Source organism: Protopterus annectens, chromosome 2.part1 (assembly GCF_019279795.1).
Source record: "Protopterus annectens isolate FY-2018-M chromosome 2.part1, PAN1.0, whole genome shotgun sequence".
In the NCBI taxonomy this organism is placed as follows: Eukaryota; Metazoa; Chordata; order Ceratodontiformes; family Protopteridae; genus Protopterus; species Protopterus annectens.
Genome location: NC_056729.1, coordinates 1,834,040,372 through 1,834,057,961, shown reverse-complemented (window position 1 = coordinate 1,834,057,961; position 17,590 = coordinate 1,834,040,372). Strand labels below are relative to the sequence as shown.

Below are 17,590 nucleotides of genomic sequence, written 5' to 3'. Positions count from 1 at the left end.
TCAAAGAGAACCAAGGCAAAAACTGCACCATGGCTTTCTATAGAGTCTAAACTCAAAATTACCCTTGGAAACAAAGCATGGTCTTTATGGCGTTCTTCTAAAGACCCTCAAGATCACATTAAATACAGGCAATCCAGGAACGAAACCAAAAACTCAATTTTACAAGACAAAACAATACTACTGTAATTTACAGACAGTAAATCAAAATAACCCTCAGAAGTTTTGGGCAGGTTTAAATAATCTACTACATCCTGGACAAACTTCAACCCCAATCCCTGCTGCTACTATTGATAAAGCCCCTGAAGATGTTTCTGATAGTTTTAGCCAATTCTTTACTGAGACAATTCAAGCCCTTGCTAGCCAACTACCTCCTAGCTCCCCTGGTCCTGAAAGTAGCACCCCTAGAAACCTACTTGCGTTCAGCTTCCAACCAGTCGCCACTTCACTTATCCGTACCTTGATCAAAAAATTAAAACCCACTACACTTTCTGCTGATCAACTCCCTGCCAAGTACCTACAAAAATCAGCTGATGCTATTGCTTACCCAGTTTCAATACTAATCAATCGAAGCTACAATTCCCACCATCTGGAAAATATCCTATGTAATCCCACTTCACAAAGGAGGCAGCTCTACTGAATTCTCCAATTATAGACCAATAGCTATACTCTCTCCACTTGCAAAGATTATGGAAAAATGTGTTCATAGACAACTCATGCACCACCTAATCCAAAATCGCCTTATGGCAGACACTCAGCATGGCTTCCGTCCTCATCACAGCACTACTTCAGCCCTCCTAGCCTTTACTAACACCAAAAAACATAATCGCAACAATAATTATATATCCTCAGCCCTCTTTTTGGATCTTTCCAAGGCATTCGATATGGTTGATCACCAACTTTTAATCCACACCCTGCAAACATTCTGTCTAGATACTGGAGCCCTCCAGTGGTTTCAGTCCTACTTGAATGGTTGACAGCAGGCTGTCCTCTGGCAGAACAAACTCTCTAACCTTCTACCTAACACCCTCGGAGTACCACAAGGCTCTATACTAGGGCCCTTGCTGTTCTCCATCTTCATTAACGACCTTTATACTGTCATCCCAAAAGTCAGCTGTATCCAATATGCTGATGACTCTACTCTGATTTGCTCAGCCACATCTCCAGTAGAGTTATGGTCAGCTACCCAGACCACCTTTAATACAATAGAAAACTGGCTTTCTGAACATTGTCTGATCCTAAATCCCAAAAAACTAAAATGCTGTTATTTTCACCAACACGTAGGTCTACTGCTTTCACCTTTACCATAAAATCAAATGATGGCACAATAATCTCCCCTGACCCATCTACAAAACTATTAGGTGTCATCATAGACAATAATCTCAAATTTGACCTACATGTTAACCAAACTGTTAAAACCATCAATAAAAAACTAGGGTCACTTTACAGAATAAAAGCCTTCCTAACCCCTCCAGCTAAAATTGCCATAGCTCGCTCTCACCTTCTTTCAACCCTTCTGTATGCATCCCCTCTACTCTCGAATTTGAACATGACTGTCCTTAACAAACTCTCAATTTGCTACAACCACATTGCCAGGTTTGCCACTGGGCTGCCTTTTAGGACACATCATTGCATCAATCTAAATCAGCTTGGTTGGCTTGAACTACCTAGCCTAATCCAGTATAACCAACTGATTATGGCCTATAAAATCCTCTATAATCCGGACAATACTCCTGCACTTAAAAACATTATCACCCCCTATAACAATCCTAGACCGCTTCGATCCTCTAACAAACTACTAATTCAGACTAGCAAAATTAATAACACAGCTGGTGATTCTCTCTTTGCAAACTCTGTAAGTAGATCCTGGAACTCTCTTCCAGCTGATATTACCTTACTTTCCACCTTAGGTCAATTTTTAAAACTAGACTCAAACAACATTTGTCACGTAACTGGCTATGTCAATGTATCAAGCCTGGCTAACTCGAATGTGTAAAAATCTGTTAACCAGTTTACTGTGTAATTCAATTTAATCCTGACTTGTGCTCAGGACTAACTGTAACCTGTGGAACTTGTTTAACTTGCTTACTTATGTAATCTCTGTAAATAGTCTGTTTGTAATATGTAATGCTGGTATTATGTAATGCTGTATCTGCTTACACTTGGAGCTTTTCCCCCCGGGCCTCCGCTGAAAATGGACATGCATCCAGTCGGACTATCCCGGTCAACAAATGTAAAATAAATAAAAAAAAAAAAAAATATATATATATATATATATATATATATATATATATATATTTTGTAGTCAAAATACGAAGCAAAAATGTAGACTGTCTACATATTAGCTGAAAATGTTGAACTGTAAGAATTTGGCATTTTTGAGGTCTTCGATTTTGTGTATGTATATGTGTGTGTGTGTGTGTGTGTATATATGTATATATATATATATATATATATATATTTATATATATATATATGTGTGTGTGTGTGTATATATATATATATATATATATATATATATATATATATATATATATATATATATATATAAAAACGTATGTTGTGCAAAGATAAACATAAAGTTAAATATCCATAGATCTCAGTTGTAAAATGCCATTAATTGAGGTCTTGTAATTCAAGACGGGGGGGATGTTGTATTTAATTTAATATGCCAAAAAAAGTCCATAACTTGAATCATTGCTACCCTGTACTCACCTCCTTGTAGGTTTAGGAATTTTAACACCACATAAAGTAAAATTGTTTTTAAAGTCCGTGCAAAGTGTGGAGTGTTTAAAAAAAATGCATTACTGGCATCTTTTCTTTTTATTTTATAATTCTTCTTTCAACTGCTCTCGTTAGGGGTCAACATAGCAGATCAACTGTTTCCATTTCTTCCTGTCCTCTGCATTTTGCTCTGTTACACCAACCACCTGTATGTCCTCTCTTACCACATCCATAAACCTTCTCTTGGGCCTTCCTCTTTTTTGTTACCTGGCAGCTTCATCCTTAGCATCCTTTTCTCAAACTCTGAATACCTCCTCAGCACTTGTACAAACCAGTGTAATCTTGCCTCTCTAAACCTTCCAACATGGGCTGACCCTCTAATATACTTATTCCTAATCCTGTCCATCCTCGTCACACCCAGTGCAAATCTTAACATCTTCAACACTGCTACGTCAAGTTCTGACAACTGCCTTTTTGTCAGTGCCACAGTCTCCAACCCATATAACATACCTGGTCTCACTACCCTCTTGTAGACCTTCCCTTTCACTCTTACTGGTACTCGTCTCTCACAAATCACTCCTGACACTCTCTCCTCCACCCACTCCATCCTGCCTGTGCTCTTCTTCAGCTCTCTTCCACACTCACCATTACTCTGAACTGTTGATCCCAAATATTTAAACTCATCCACCTTCGCTAATTATGCTCATACATTCTGGTTCTTGGTTTTTATGTTGGTAAGATGAAAGACTATCATCACATGACATGCATAATGCAATATAAACTACACCAGCCGTCTTACAATTGCATTTAAAATTATTTTTGATACTTCTTGGATAGGATTTAATTATGTTGGAACTATCCTAGATAAAACTGCACTGGGAGCATGCACCACATTTCACCATGCCAGTAGTGTTTAACCGATCTTTCAACTGCATTAATATTTCCTCTCTTGTACACATATCTCGGGTTAACTAATTCACACAATACACCCCCAAAATATTTCAACTAAATTCAGTTGCTGATAAGTCATCTGTTCACTTAAATTACAATATTATAAAACCCTAACTTTCTCTACTCCATTATCAGTATTCTTAGCTTTGCTATTTAAATCAGTCCCATCCATTGAAACAGGTGCATACTTATTGTTCCCATCATGTTTAACTATATTCATCAGATCACAAACTAATTGTTTGGGGTAGCCTTTTTCTAAAAACATATTATACAGTTTAACACATTCACTAAGAAATGTATATTCTGAGACAAGTCTAGAAATTCTGACAAATTGTCCCTTCACCAAAATCTTTTTTTTTTTTTTGCCAGAAAGGAAGGTGACTAGAAAATGTAAATAGGAATTGGAAAAAGTAGGTTTACAAAAAACTGTGGATTTATAGGGAAGCTGTCCTAGTTTTTGTAAATAGTTTAAATAGTCTATGCTAGTTTGATCCATTAGGTGGGTAAATTTCAACAATGTACTATTATTAATGTTGCCTCACAGCAAAAGGTTCTCCTATTCGATTCTCGGCTGGAATGCCTTCTGTGTGGAGTCTGCATGTCCTCCTGCAGTCGAGTGGCCTCCGAAAGATGTGCGTGAATGGGCATGCCTTCACTGAATATTTGGTGTCGGGCTGGCAACTCGGCACCATAAAAATTTACTGCCAATCATTAGTGGACCGGAGTTCCGCTGTGGAGACCTCTAACTGGGAAAAGTCACAACTACTATTATTACTATATAACGCACACATTCATTAAGTAAATCAATACTCCTGTCCATAGGATCAAGATATCATCCAGAAACCAAGTATAATATGTTCCCAGTATTGAGACTCCATAATATTCTGTTGCCAATACCAAAGTACAATGTTAGCAAAAATAGGGGCTGATGCAGCACCCATAGCTACACCTCTAATTTGTTTAAAATATTCATATTCAAAAAATACAAAGTAGATTATCACAGGACAACAGTTGGTTTGCAGTGATTTTGTATTAATTTTGTCCCAGTTTTTCTTTGTAGATGTATATAATTCCAGAGGGGCAAAACATGAAGGGTATCTGCATGTTGTAATGTTAAGCTTAGTAGTCAGTAAGCGAAGCTAAATGTGTCTGCAAAGTGGAAGAAAGTTGTATATATTTTCTCTAACACAGCTGGTAAAAACTGGAACCTACTACCTGAGTATCTTACTTCACTTCCTTCCTTGCCACTCTTCAAACGAAAACTCAAAGGTCACCTTAAATCACACTGGTTATGCCCTTGCAGTAACCCTGACTAATCATTTCACCTTTATTTTTGTATCATCTCGTAAATTCTCCTTTATTTACTAGTTATTTGCTGCCTACTAACAATTAAAGCAGGAACTGGTACCAATAGACACGTTGACTTTAATTTCCTCTTGGTGCAACAAGTATGATTTATGTACCGTCTTTGCATATTTGACTGGATATAGCTTTATCTCAACTTTATGTATTTGATACTTTATGTATATTCCTGTTAGTATAATCTTGATTGTACGTTACTGTTGGTTATTGCTGCTTTATTTTATCCACTGGAGCTTTTCTCCCCGGGCCTCTACTGAAAATGGACATGTATCCAGCCAGACTAGCCCAGTCATAATAAAAATAAATAAATACAATTTTTCAGAGAAACACAAAGCTGTTATTTTTTCGTTGCAAACGCTCTTGAATGGAGATCTTGAATGTTTGTTTCATTTCTTTCTTGGCAGAAATCGATGTAAGCCAGGAAAAGGCAAGTTGAAGCTTTCTGTGGCAGAGCATGAGACTGCAGTCTATTCTAATTATGTTTAACATGATTGGGAACTGATGATCGCTCCATCTGGTCACACCTGGGTACTGACAGGTACAGGAGGAATGCCTTGCAGCTGAATGTATTTGTACCTGAAAAATCTGTTTCAAATCATGATTAAATAAACCATGAAAGCTTAGAGCTGCCAAATCCTCAGCAGATCTGTAGCTTAGCATATAGAGCTGTCTTCTCTGATTTAGATTTGTGCCTTAGGAAGACTTGAAATTCTCCACTAATGTTTTCTGTTTTGAGGTAGGTAATGCAACTGTTTTAAAGAGAATAATGTCTTGGGAAACTTAATTTGTCTTATTCAGACGGCTATGAATTGCATCACCTTTTCATATTCCTGTTCCTTACAAATTTCTTATTTTTCAGATTCATTTTTGAAATCTGTCCATGTTTCGATCCTACTCCCTCTGTAGTAAGGCTGTCATTCACCACCTTCCATGTGAATAATGCACCCTTGCTGTCCACTTGGTGTCTTCAAATTATGTCCTTCTTACAGTTCAGCTCCTTTTTTTGAAAAATTATATCCACTTGGACTTCCCGAATTCTCTCGTGTTACTTCTTGCTGTCAGAACTATGCTTGTTTCACACTTCTAGTCAGCTTATAGGACTGACGATGCACAGTACCAGCCACTTTGTTAGCCTACAGATGGACTGCATCTGTGAACTCTGCAAATGTCATCATTATTATTGCCATAATCGTTTTCTCTTGTCCACTTCAATGATCAGAGGGATTTGTCCATGAGTTCATGTACTGTAAAGGCTGCCTTCAGACTGCTGTACCTGGAAAAAAATGCAAAAATCTGGTAATACTAATTTGGCAAAGTGAAATCTTGTTTTAAGGAAAGAAAATTCTTGAGTTCCAGTTTATATTCCTTGTTATGATATTGGAGTAATTATACAGGCTATATTCTTAGTAGAAATTATCAAATCTGCATTCTGTTTTGCAGTCTGCTGGAAATAATGTACTTAAGTTAAGAAAACCTTCTAAAATTAGAAGTGCAAGGAGGGAATTGTCAACTACCAGTAGTTTCTGTATTTTGTTTTGAAATTGTCAGAAGTATTGAGTTCTAGACTAAGAAATTGGATTACTGCTTTATCCAAACTTTAGATAACTTATCCATGGAAAAATATGTACCCTGTTTTAGCGCTTGCCGTAAAGCTGGTTTTTTTGTTGTTTTTTTTTTTATCTAATATAATCCAGATATCATGGAAGCAACAAAAGTAACACGCACATAGAACACTTTCAATAAATATTAAACCAAACATCATTTTGGTCTGAGGAGGCTACAGAATGAGTTTCATTTCATTTAAAGCTTTATTTCTGTACATGTACATCTTGTGACACCGGAGTGGAATGCAATATACTACATTACACTTTCTTACACCAAGCATTCCCTGCAGGCTAGAAATGGATAGAGGTTTAGCATAGGAAGCATTTACAATAACAAATTTTGAAAACTTGGAATAAAAGGGATTGTAGGAAATGTCTAAGGCAACTGACTCTTGAGACCATTAAGCCTTGCTGATACCCACCCTCAGACTGTGCCATTAGTCGCAAGGAGGCCTAAGCAGTAAAGTCCAATTTGATTTTATGAATACCCACCCAGTCTTCGTGTCCCATTTGAAGGGTCATGGTGTATCACAGTCCTTAATCCAGAAGGAAAGTTTTATTCCAGAGGTTGGGATGTCATGGAGAAAAGAGCCTGGCCCTCCACTGTGTTTTTCTAATCTGATTAACTTCCGATCCTTGGTTCTAGTATTTGTGGGACTGTTTGACTTGCATGAATACAAGGCATCCAGGACCACTGGGCCTCTAATGACATGAAAGGAAAGATACATATCCCCTCTTGGATACCTGTGATACCTCCTCCCCCAAATACATATGAGTAAGTGCTTCTAGTCTTCTTTGATGAATTAGCATTTTAAAGCTAATGATCATAGTTGGGAACCACAAGGATCTTTCTAATTGTTTTAATATGGCTGATGTACATTTCAAATGTGAACACAGACTAAGTTCGTGCCATACAGCTTGGGCATCAGAGTGGGTTTTAACAACTCCCAATCATTTATTTATACAGAGGGTTATGAGTGGTTCACCAATGACCAATGCTGTGTTGTTTGATATTGTAACATCCCACAATTTTTATTAGTCTTTCTCATTTTGCTATATTGTATTGTAATTTCTGTAAATTCTTGTAAAATATTGTTTAGTCCTAAATGTATTTGTGGAACTTTTCTCCCCGGGCATCTGCTGAAAATTGCCTCCTGTCCCAGTCAGACTTTCCTGGTCAACAAATAAAATAAATATTGCCAATAAATTCACCTTAAGAGCGAAGCTGGAGAGGTGAATCTTGGCATTCATGTCAATAACGCATAATGTTGGGTTAGCATTGGCAAACTTGTAGTGCATGGAGTTATCTGCTCCATAAACTACAAGTTACTGTAAAACATGAGAGAGAAAAAAAGCATCTACTTTCAAGGCCATAAAACATTTGACGAGCACTTTGAGAAAGTTAGTGTAACATGGTACCTTATGTTTATACTTACCTTTTATGCCTCTCAACTTTCCAGAATTTCACAATGTCCAGATTTTTGCCTCATATGTTAGGTGTGTTCCTCATAAAGTTTGTGGTTTTCAGTCAAATTACTGAGGATTGAAGACACTAAATAATGGCAAACGTATTTATTGTTCAGACTTCGTATCCTTCAGAAAATCAGGTGAACTCCTATCCCGTTATTCTAGTAACTTTCTAAGTTTAGATCAGGAAGTCAGATTTATGTTACTGACAGAAAGCAAAGCAGAAACCATATTTTTTATTCTGCTGCTGTCATTTGTACTGACAGTACTGACAGATTTTACTGTGTAGTGTGGGATCCGACCGTAACTTCAACAGGGGGGTGCTTAACATTTCTTAAGGTTGGGTCTCGCGTCACTCTTGTGCTTAACTGATGTCTTTTCCCAAATATTTCAGCATGCTCCATGCACTACATATTTGTTTTTATTCCCAGAATTTGTGTATTTCACTGTACAGTATTAATGAGCAGTAAACCAGTAGTTTACTATAAAGTTTTCAATGTCTGCTCCAAACGAGGAGGGTCTGTGCAGACTCAAAAGTTTTCAGTGAAATTTGGACACATCCTTTTTACAATAATAAGGGCTTTATCCAACAAAGTCCTTAAATGGAGTAGTGGTAAAAACTTTAATTCATAGATGGTTTGAACAGGTAAAACAAGATATAGTGGAATGTCTTCTTTGGCAAGAGGCAGAAGTAAATTTATAAATTCCATAGGGAAGTCGGGTAGGTATCTCTAGTAACAAATGTGTAAACCTGGTCTTCACTGCTCACTGAATCTTCCATTATTTCAGGTCTACAGCTTAGCAAACTTGAGGTCAGTCCAGTTCTAGATTATGTGGTGGGGATTTGGGGCAGGGCTTGCCTTGGCTTCCCTTCCTGCAAAAACTCTGTTTCTGATACTTTTTCCATGTTCTCCTTTTTTAAGCAGTTGATCACATAAATTAGATCATGTGAAATTCTACTTTTTTAAAAATGGATCCTTTTATTAATACACCACTGTACCACATGCAGCAGGGTCAGTACCACCACCTGCATCTGAAGATGCATCCATTTTGCTACTTTGCAGGCTTGTAATTTGTTGCATCATGGCAGCTGCTTTCTTTGTGGGCTGTCCAGCTGTAATCCCCCTCAGATTCCCAATTATTATTATTACTTTTGTGCTGCTGCACCCCCCCCCCCCCATTAAGGCCATAAAACATACTACATCTGTGCACAGTGTATTTGTTATCTGGTTGTAAAGCCTTTTGAGTGTGTCAAAACTGGGTCTAATGCATTTCCAGTTTTGATGATTCATCTCTTTAGAAATGCACTCCGATTCCACTAGTAAATAGGGGGGGGGGGTGCAGTTTTACATTGGTGTACTTTAAGTATGATGCTAAATCCTTGTTACTGGTAGCAGTATTTGCATGATGCCAAGCAGTATACTGGTGGATCTAAACCTTACCATACTGGATCTAAGATGGCACGATTCATTAAAGATCCTTTACCTAACCAAGAGATTATTCAGACTCGTGATAAAGGACCCTGTTTTTCTCTGGTCCTTTTTAATGTGTATCCAGGAGGGTTCAGTACTTGTCACCTTGCAAAATACACGTTTATTAATAAGCTGAGGTGGGACAATTGTATGATTGTGCTCTTACATGCAAGTAGTCTGAGTCCTACTTTATGGGTTCATAGGTTTTTATTATGCCTGTGGCCAAGGAGTCCATTGAGAAGCTTAGTTCATCACGCAGTACTGTTGGGACATAAACGATGCTTACCATGAAGTAAATTTTCCCTACATATTCCAGGTGAAAATTTATAATCACCATCCAGTCATCCAATTTGATTTTAAAGGTTGCAAATGAAGTAATGCACTTACTGTGTAACAACAGCGTATTTCTGAAATGAATACATTCGGGTAGCTACCTGTTCCAACTGGAATTGTATAGTTCTTTAGAGCAGGTGTTTGTGCCTCATGCATTCTGTCTTCAGTCCATGGACACTGATCACAAATTTGCATAAGAGTTTGGGAAATAGCTTGGTTATGTGTCACCTGGATATTGCCTGCAGCCCTGCACCAAAGCAAAAGCCTCCAACTTTGGACGTGTGCACAAGTTTACTGCTTTAGTTCCCACCAGGCGAATCTTCTGTAAAAGAGACCCACATTTGGAGGTGGTGCATAGCTTTAAATATCTTTAACTTTTGACTGTTATCTTTTACCATTGAAAATCCCTTAAGCTTGAAATTAGGTAGGCTTCACTGGCAGCCATGTGATATGTTGAAGCAGAAGTAATTTATTAGGCCTAGAATCCAGAAAGGCCATTGGGTGTAGGATTTTCTTTACCCTGCCAGCCAATGAGCTTTTGGGCATCAATACATCAAATGGCAACACAAGCAAATTTCAGTAACTACAGACCAGTATAAATTAGGCTGGTTTAGTTTTCTAGCAACTGAAAAGGAGCACAAATATTTGGGACTTAAACAGGCAACTAGTAAGCCTTCTAAGTAGAATGCACATATCGTACTATGTACACTGTGTATAAACTAAACTAATCCTGCAAAACATGTGCATCTTGCTTGGACACTGAATTCACATTAGGGAAATTGTTATAATTTGCAGTGTAGTATATGTTCTCCATTATGCCTGACTATACTACTTATGATAAATCATGCTGGCAAACAGGACCTTCCTTACCGTAAGTCATTGTATATCAAATGTTCTGCTTGCTGAAGCCAGAGAACCCCCTGAATGCTAATGCACTGAATGACTAACTTAACTCAACTTAGTGAAATGGGGATCTGCACATGTTGTACACTTTATTTTGTGTTGAGTAATTCAACTCTGTCAGGTGGATCTGTTTTTATATTGCTGAAATCTAACTTTCCATTGATACTAAACCAAATCTGTTCTGTTATTGCCTTTACTGGATGGCGTATAGGTTTGCTCCCACATTCCAAAGACATGATGTAGGTGAATTGATCCTCTACATTGCCCACAGGTGTGTGTGACTTGTGAGAATGACTGTGGGTGTGTCCATTCAGTGGGTTGATACCCCCTCTGGAGCTTTGTGCCTTGAACCCACTGAATGTCAGGATTGGATTTGCCTCCCTTATGTCCCTGCTTTGGAATAGTGGGTAATTGGAGAACAAATTAATTTTTACACTCCTATTCCATTTATTTATTTCTTTCTACACACAATGTAACTGCATTTTATGAATGTTGGATTTATTTTCATTTTTATTATGTTTAATTGCAATAAAAATAACTTGGTCAGTATACATTTCTTTGTCAGACTAGTATACTTAAATGTTTTTCTGTGGTAATGTGATTCAGCTTTGAGCTTCTGTTTCTTTAAATATTAGGATCTGTTTACTATAACATCATAAATACTACTGTTCCTACAACATCATAAATACTACTGTTCCTACAGGTGCTTTATATGTAATTTGCCTCTTGGATCAGGGTGTGGCTAAAAAAAGTCCTTTGATTTTAGTTCAGTTTTCCAGATTAATAAATAAATGATCTAATTTAAAACCAGAGTACCTTATCTTGCAAACCGCTCTGTGTTACTAAGTAAAATTGTATGCAGGCTAAACAAGTATTTTTTGGTTATTGGGCGATTGGTTAACTCCAGTAGTAATGGTTCCTAAATTAATTATATAACGTAAGTAAATGTATCCAAGTTAACCTTGAGTGACTAATTTATGGCTGGTGAGAAAAAACAGATGCCTAGAATTGTACAGTATATGCATTGCTTGTTCTGATAGTGTTCTTGGGTCCACTGTGACATTATATAGTGCAATTGTGATTTGGGCTTTGCTTCTTATATAGTCCTCCTCTCAGTACATGTAATGGAGATATTTCCTTCTACAAAGGATTAAAAAAAACTAGATACTGAAGCAATATAGTGTTTTAAAAGAAAATTACATCTTGCTTGCCCTTTTCTCACACAATTCTACCTGTGAATCATTTTCTCCTATTAACTGCAAAACTAAAAAAAAATGGTTGAAATCGCATCATTCTGTAAATGAAAGTTACTTTGAGGGCATTGTTCATTAGATTATTATGTAAACTATATGTACTAGTAGAAGGCTTATAGCTGAAGAGCCAAGTCTTGTTCTTAATAAAAGTGGTGTATTACCAGAGTCTGTGACTATATATTGTTGTTTGTTATGTAAACTTTGTTTGCGCTAGAGACAGATTTTGCCTGTGTGTGACTTTGAGTTACAGTCCTGCTTCTTAGTTTGTTGTTGCAGAATTATTTGCTTGGTTTTGAATATATATTGGTTAAAAAGCAGAGCCAAGTGCATTCACCCTTGACATTTTATTGTCTTGTGTCACTACTAACATCACATTGTAGTGATACATGGCTGTAGAGTGTGCCAGAAATCCTCTTATTCTCACTAGTGATTTAGGATTAGTGCATTAAGCTGCTTTAAGTAAAACCTGCCCTGTTGAACCAGAATTCCGTTCATCACTCTGCACTCCATTTCCTACCCATATTTGTTTTTGCTGTGGTCTAGGCTTTACCCAATAGATGATATACAGAAGGTGTGGCCATAATTAAGCTGTGATGCCTTACCTGGGTTTGCTCTATCAAAGCATGTTTCCACACCTCGGGTGTATTTTGAGGCACACTCTGGAGTGTAATGTTCCTGTTATAGATGACATGTTTTTAGAGTTCCCAAGTTTTGAAATCTGGCTGAAATGGATTTCTAATGTGTATAAAATACTGTTGACTGAATTTAAGAAAACAAGATGCCATTCCTTGCAATGCATTTTCCACCATTTCACTAGCCCTAGCAAGCTAGTAGACAAACACATTATTTTATCTGCTTTCCTGGCATAAAATTGTATAATGAAGCACCAACATCCCAAGTAAACAACCTAACTAAAATATGTGCACCATTCACCTATGCAAATCTCTTTAAAGAGAAATGGCATGTACTTCTAATCTTCTGTTTATCATTGATATCTTACCTTGCAGACCTCACTGCACACTATCAATTAGAAAAACACAGGATCAAAGTATTTATGTAAAAATTTATAAAATATATATTAAATATGTTGTATAAAAGCAATAAATCTGGTTGCACTTGGGGATGGAGGATTCTAGATTTACTCTAAATGGCATGCTTGTCTTGGGGGGAAAAAACAAACTATAGCCACACACAAACGATTTTGAATCACATTTAGCCACAACATTATTTATTCACTCCAGTGCCTTGGCAGCAAAGCCTTCAAGGAATGCAGCCAAATATTCATACCACTCTGAATAAATACATAATATTATAAATTGATAAACCGAATATATCAGTTAAATACTTCCAATTAAGTTCAGTATTTAACCTTATAGTACTCTGTGTTACATTTTAAAATAAACTTGTGTACAAAGAAGATATTTGTATCTTTCACAGAAACCAGTTCACCCACATGAACATTAACTCTTTCTAAAATACTTCCTGTAAGAGATTTGAAATTACCTGAATCGTAATTTCTAAAATGTACTGCTAAAGGGTTATCACAATTTATTTGTGTCCCTGAAGTCCCACTTTAAACATTCCTTGGCTTTCACCTAAATACAGCATCTCACAGGGACACTTTGACACAAGTAATCCCCACAGTATCACATGAGAAAAATTCCTTGGGACTAAACTTAACAATAAAAGAATGGAACAATTCCCACATGCAAAAGTATCTAATTTAGAGAGTCAATTTCATAATCCTAACATGCGACATTTGAAATCTAATATGAACCACTCTATCCCCTGTACTTTGTCCTTTGATTTCTTTAAAAAAAAAAAAAAAAAAAAAAAAAAGGTTTTCCTTTTAAAATACAAGCCTATTTGCTATCCTTAAATAATAATATAGGCCAAAACAATACAAAAGTCTGATTTTTCACTAAAAACATTAGAAATAGTAACTAAATAAACATCCTTTGCTCCATTTTTAGATTCAGTACAATTTTGCATATTATTGCACTCAAGGAAAATCCATTATTTTTCAACTTCTGATTTGATTCACATTATAACGAATACTACTAACTCTCTATACAGGGCGCTTTCAACATCCTTTGTAATATAACCCCTCCGAGTAAACACATATTGGCTGTATATTAAGTTTCCTTCTCAAAATCCAGATTTTACAAAGTTAAATATTAAAGATATTACAAAGTTTTACTAAGCCGAAGAAATTCTCCATAAGGAAGAGAAGCTAATAAATGGGGGTAGGGATGGCAACTAGTGCCATATAAAAAAAATGTATTTCCCTCCCCACTCTTTCTATGAACAGTTGTCCTAATAGAACCATCACTCATACCTATCCAAGTCGTATCTAAAAAAATTAACTTGGTTCCCTAATTGCACTCAATCGAATCAAAAAATGAAATCTGTTACTATGCAACAAGTTAGTAAATTTATTTACCCGTATCCCTGCTGCTTTTAGAAACAAAATTTAAATCCTCTTTATAATGGAAGTATTTAATATGTTCTATATAAAAAAAAAAAAAAAAAAAAAAAAAAAACTCTTGCTGAAATATTCCACATAAAAAAAAAAAAGACATAGTTAATTGACATACATGGGGCAAAAGGAGCCCCCATGGCAGTTCCCCGAATTTGATGAAATAATTCATTATTGAAAAATAAATTATTTTCCAAGGAAAATTTAACAAAATCTATAATAAATTTTGATAGTGGTGCATCTCCTAAGAAATAATGTAATACTTGAATACCATGACTGTGCAGTATTATAGAAATAACCCATGCCTGGGTGTGGGTAATGCAGGATTTACCCACGGTTGGCATGGTTTGGTCACGAGGGTGAACCCATTTAACATAGCGAGACAGGTTTAAAAAAAAAAAAGCAATGGAGAAAGCAAGATCTCCGTTGCTTTTTACACAGTTTCGCTATGTTAAAGGAGTTTAACATAGCGAGACAGCTTTAAAAAAGCAACGGAGATCTCGGTTGCTTTTTTAAACCTGTCTCGCTATGTTAAACTCCTTTAACATAGCGAGACAGTGTTTTTAAAAAAGACTTGTACTAATTGAAAAAGTCCAGGCGACCGGACTTTTTGCCATTAGTACAAGTTGATTTACAACGTGCACGCTGACCAATCAGCGAGCATGTTTTGGAATATTAATGGGGGGTCATGGTATAAATTGGTATACAAGCTTTGTACATCCATCAGTATCCAATACATATCCTTTTCTCATTTTAAACTAGAAATTTTACTTAAAAAATCTTGTATCTCTAATAATATAAGGAATTGATTTAACAAAAGAAAATATTGATGTAAAAATACTCAAGTTTTGCAAAAAATATTTACAGGTGGTAACAATAGGTCTACCTTAACTTATCCAGCCCCTTGTAAATTTTAGGCGGACAATAAAAAGTTGCTAAATAACTCTATATTGCAAACTTTTTATCCAAGACATTACAACTAAAATACCCAAGCCTTATAACCCTTTTCCAACAAGAAATTGTACTTTTCAAGTGCCTTATTATAAGCTGTAATATCACATCTTTCATAAACAGAAGTATCAGTCAACAGCATATAATACATGTTAGCATATTGTTTAAAATTCATCTCCACAGTCCTGTTACCTTTTATCAGAAGGCTTAATTGCGAATTCAGGATCATTACTAACATTCATAAGAGCTTGCCATTGTTGAAGAGTTTAAATTATAATTCACATTAGATTAAAAAAAAATCATCAGTTTAAAGATTCAACAGAGAAATTAAAGGCAGCTGAAAATTGCTGAATTACATTGTCAAATGCAGGTATGGATAGACTCCTAGTAGTTAGGAGTTATAAGGCCTGCATTTAAGTACAGCGCTGGGACAGGCACACCAGTATTCAGCTCTGTAATGCTGTTTTCTGTAAGTTCCCTTGACCCTATCTTTGATACAAACTCTCCAGCAAAAGTTTTGTTTGTATCAGGAAGAGGCAATACCTTCAGCAGATTTTCACTGTAATTGTCCATTGTGAAGGAATGGGCCTGCTTAACAGTCTTTGTGGTAGCCGTTCACTTAGCGCAGTCCTGATTGACCCTGTTGGCCCCAAGCCTTTTCTGTGTACCTTACACTTATTGCCGTACCCTGTAGCCTCTTCTTCAGCTGCACCTAGAATTTCATCACAAGGTAATTTGCGGGATGCTAATCCAATACTTTGCTGAAATTAAAACGGATTCATGGCATTTTCCTTGTATGGTTCCTTCTGTATCCAGCCACGAATAAATTATCTATTTTGTGTATTGTAATAAATACATGATGTTGATTATTGTGCAAACCACTGTTTCAGAGTATATCTTTGAATACTGACTCTGCTTCCTTCTTGTATAGACTTGAGAGGGCTGAGTGGTGTTGGATTGAAGGGTTGTTGCTTTATAATCCTAGGATTAGTGCATTAGATACTCCAAAGAACAATGCTTGCTTGGTCATATAGCTCCTGGTGTTTGGGCTACTTAAGTATGTGAAAATATTACATGAAGTAGCGCGTGGAGGTGATGCAAGTGCACACCAGATACAGTGTGTAGCATATGTTTGTGTTTCCTGTGTCCAGCTAGACCAAGTAATGTAGCATATACTTACCTAATATAAGGTAGATTGGGGTGGTATAAGGAAACAATCCTGAATGCTGCTACAAAAACACGCCCTTCTTGGTGTTTGCATATCTACGTTTATGTTTAGTAGCATTCAAATGCTACACATCCTCCTCTTTTTATTCTTTTTCTGTGGAAAGAAGGTTTACGTAATGACATCTGCAAGGAAATGTTCAACACTTAAGTTTCTGAATGGGCATAGTGGAGTATGCTAATGTACTTATCAATCTCTCTCTGATGGTGCATTCGGGAAGGATCCATGAATACAATAGGTTAATTGGGTGACCCTTCTGGAGTTCCAATGTGTTCTTCTTCTTTCAGCTTTTTTCCCAGGTAGGGGTCGCCACAGTGGATTACCCTGTCCACTCATGATTGGCAGTGGAGTTTTTATGGTGTTGAGTTGCCAGCCTGGCGCCCAACCTTCCACAGAAGGCACACACACACTCACGCCTAGGGCCAAATTTAGTGTCCCATCCACCTACAGCATGTCTTTTGGATGTGGGAGGAAACCGACACGACCACAGGGAGGACATGCAGACTCCGCAAAGAAGGCACTCCAGCTGAGGATCAAACCGGAGAACCTCTTGCTGTGAGGTGGCAACGCTAACTGCTGCACCACCCCGGCTGCCCAGTTCCAATGTGTTCTGTCTTTGTGGAATTCATTTAAAGGCAGCAGTACCATCTTCTGTTAGGGAGACAGTTTGCTCTGTGATCTGAAGTGCAAAAAACATCCTTATTAAACCATCATGTTTTAAACTGCAGCATGAGTTCACAGGCATTTTACAAAACAAACAAAAACCCCCCCCAAATATAATAGTAATTTCCAGTATTATTTTTATTCACTCCTGCATTACGTAGTTCAGTTCCTGTCTTCCCTTAAATCTCACTTTCCCTCTTACTGAA

General features: G+C 36.9%; 1 protein-coding gene across 5 annotated transcripts in view; it reads left to right on the top strand.

Moving 5' to 3' along the window:
* RASL10B (RAS like family 10 member B) overlaps positions 1–17,590 on the top strand; it is a 1,932,764-nt gene that overhangs the window by 85,842 nt on the left and 1,829,332 nt on the right. The window contains exon 2 of one of the 5 annotated variants that reach the window (XM_044063272.1): positions 5,439–5,572. The exons of the other annotated variants lie outside the window; for them this stretch is intronic. The gene's annotated coding sequence lies outside the window, so the exon portion shown is untranslated. The remainder of the gene's footprint in view (positions 1–5,438; positions 5,573–17,590) is intronic. 5 annotated transcript variants of the gene reach the window in all.